A 3,411-nucleotide genomic window follows, 5' to 3' on the forward strand; every position below is an offset into this window, starting at 1 on the left:
TCATGTGAATGAATCGCTGTGGCCAAACTACTAAAAGTGGGAGGAGAGGAAAAGCGTGAGGCTGAATCTTCTGGTGGCAAAGCATCCAAGAAAAGGAAAGTGAAATGTGAAATCCGACACGGTAAAGCCAAACATTGACTGGACGCTTGTTTCAAGCCACTTAACCGCAGTGATTGATTACCTGTATTAGTTGATAGCACAGTACAGTACATATTCCGTACAATTGACCACTAAATGTTAACACCCAAATAAGTTTTTCGACTTTTTTAAGTTGGGGTCCACGTTAATCAAGTCATGGTAAGTGACCATCATGAAAGATAAAGATGGTACATTTCAACATGATAAGATCTGCTGCTATGAATATTACTGAGTTACCTGTTACATCTCAGGACAACAGGTGTGTACTTGTGGTTTAAAGACTACTTTACACGCTATGTCAACCTTTTCCAGCGTGTCTTTACAGTAGCAAAATGTATGTTTGAGGACTATATCAGACAACATGGGTTGCCAGAGTGTAGTCACACAGACCAGGTAGGCAATTGGAGTCAGACCTTGTAAAACACTTTGGAAAACCTTGCTGGAATAGTTACCTCTACTGCCCCCCAGTGGCCGTTAGAAAGGATGCACACATTTTGTGTTGAAGTCCTTAAAGCTGTCTTTCACTTTTTGTCTTGTCCTTTGTGTCCCAGATGAAGTCGTGAGTGGCTCGGGGGAGGATAGGCGGGACATTAGCTTTTCTTTTTTACAAGAACTTTGCTGACAAAGTGCAAGTGTTTGTGGGCGTTACTGTACATGTTGGTATTGATCACACCACCCAGTAAATACAGGGAACGTTTTCAAAATCATTAAATGATTTTAGACTTTCATTTTGTGAACAATATAAACATATATTAATATAAACATATGGAGGAGTCAGATGGGGTGGTTAGGGCATCTGGTCAGGATGCCACCTGAACGCATAGGGAGGTGTTTAGGACACGTCTGACCGGTAGGAGGCCACCAGGAAGACCCAAGACACCTTGGGAACGCCTCGGGATCCAGGAGCTGGACGAAGTGGCTGGGGAGAGCGAAGTGTGGGTTTCCCTGCTTAGGCTGCTGCCCCCGCGACCCGACCTCAGATAAGCGGAAGAAGACGGATGGATGGATGAATAAACATATATGAATACAACAATGTAAGACATAGTAGCAATGTTGTGTATTTACTGGCGTAGTCCTCTAGAGGTCACTGATGTGTGCTCCTTTCCAGAGTCGTGTGGAGAGAGAGTTTGGCCAACCCGGGTTTGGAGTCAGTGTCTAACAAGGCGCCCTCTAGTCACCTGAGGGGATTTGACCAACTATTACATCTTATGCTGTTGCTATGTACCTATCTTTAATGTTTATAGTACACAATGAATCATATTTAGCTGTGAAATGTGTGTTTTTTATGATGTTAGACGATCTCTGATTACATCACTTGTCCATGCCAGCTAACTTTCATTTGTTGTCATCTGCCTCTATCTAGTGGACGTTTGTTGTACTGTTACTTATAGAATTCACCGGTAAATAGTAGACATCTCATCTGTCACTGGTATTTAGTCATTATAACAATACATACAGTGGTGTGTGACAAAGTTAAACTTAGATTTAAGTCACATGGAATACTTAATAATCTGTGGTCTGTGATATGACATTATTAAGTTCATTTAATTCATGCATTTACAATGTTTGTGTCCTACAGTTTCACCCTTTCAATTGTCAATCAACCTGGCCTCCATCAGTCAACCTGGTGTTCAGAGGGAATTAAAAAAAGGGAATAAGCGGTAGGAAATGGATGGACAAGGTGTATCGCCACAATTTTAACCACTTTTGTCATTGCAATGAATGACGCACGGGGGCGCCACTAACTCCCATCGCATCATTTATTTTTTAAATGATGATATTTTTTAAACCAAATACTTACTGAAACCTAACAAAAAATATATTTTACCTTTTCAGAAATAAATGAATTATTATAAAATAGTAAAAAAAAAAATCGTTTTGTTTTCCATTTAAGGCTGCTAGATACATCTTTAAGGTGTGCGATTTCATAAAGAACAACGTATTTTTTAATGTTTGTTTTGTATGTAATGGTTTATGATGACATTGTTATTGAAGTACAGATGACACCAAAGAACGCGACCACCAAAAGGGGAATAAGCGGTAGAAAATGGATCGATGGAAGGACTAAAGAAGCATGGTAAGTAAGTGTAGCAAAACAAGTTAACGGAAGTGACGTCTGGTACGCGCATGCGTGGACCGATGGGGTGATAAAGCAAGATGGCGTCTGACGGAGAAGGCCTAAAGGCGGGCATTATATTTCTGTATTCTTACATATATGTTGTTTCATAGAATACACACGGTTAATAATTGTTTGTAGCCGGATACATTAGTCTGAGTTTACTTCTCCTGTTTGATAGCTTCACTTAAGGTAGCTTGCAGCTAGTTTAGCTGGCTAGTTAGCTTAGCTTGTTAGCTGCGAACAAAGAGACGAGGAAGTTATTTAAACATCGCTAAGTAGGGAACTAATGTGAGTGTAAAGTGTTGTGATTGTGTGAAAATGTGCCAAAGAAGGATAGCAAAGTATGAGGAGGAACTTTGTCCAAGAAAAGAGGAGAAGGAGCGACAACATCAACTACTGGATGTTTATTATAAGAAACATCATCAAGTTGTGTTACACAGAACAGCTTTGTTTACTTCTTACTCTCACATCTTTACTAACTTTATACTTCATTACCAACATTATTCTTAAATATATTGTGGATGACAAGTTTGATTGTCTTGTGAGGATGATGTAAATACAGTTGTGTTCAAAAGTTTACATACACTTGTAAAGAACATCATGTCATGGCCATTTGCAATCATTTCTACAACCCTTATTTTGTGTGATGTAGTGATTGGAGCACATACTTGTTGCTCACTAAAAACAATGAACTTTGCTTCTTTTATGAATTTATTATGGCTCTACTGAAAATGTGACCAAATATGCTGGGCCAAAAGTATAAATACAGCAATGTTATATGCAGTATATATACAGCAATATTATTATATATACAGCAATGTTATATGCAGTATATATACAGCAATATTATTATATATACAGCAATGTTATATGCAGTATATATACAGCAATATTATTATAAATACAGCAATGTTAGTATACAAACAGCAATGACGGTGGGCATGGTGTTCCTGGGATTAAAGCCCTCACCTTTTTTTCCTCCAACCATATTGCTGGGTGTTGTGGCCAAACAGCTACATTTTTGTTTCATCTGATATCACATGGACAAGGGTAAAACTTTCTGGAGTAAAGTTCTGTGGTCAGATGAAACAAAAAATGAGCTGTTTGGCCACAATACCCGGCAATATGTTTGGAAGAGAAAAGGTGAGGCCTGT

The 3,411-nt window shown here is 38.8% G+C and overlaps 1 long non-coding RNA gene across 1 annotated transcript; it reads left to right on the forward strand.

Annotated features, from left to right (window-relative positions):
* Positions 1-286: 286 nt before the first annotated feature.
* LOC133546618 (uncharacterized) lies at positions 287-1,474 on the forward strand. The gene is made up of 2 exons (XR_009805251.1): positions 287-1,172; positions 1,247-1,474. It is a non-coding gene; the product is annotated as an uncharacterized LOC133546618 (long non-coding RNA).
* The last annotated feature ends 1,937 nt before the right edge of the window (positions 1,475-3,411 follow it).

Source organism: Nerophis ophidion, unplaced genomic scaffold, assembly GCF_033978795.1.
Source record: "Nerophis ophidion isolate RoL-2023_Sa unplaced genomic scaffold, RoL_Noph_v1.0 HiC_scaffold_34, whole genome shotgun sequence".
Lineage (NCBI taxonomy): Eukaryota > Metazoa > Chordata > Actinopteri > Syngnathiformes > Syngnathidae > Nerophis > Nerophis ophidion.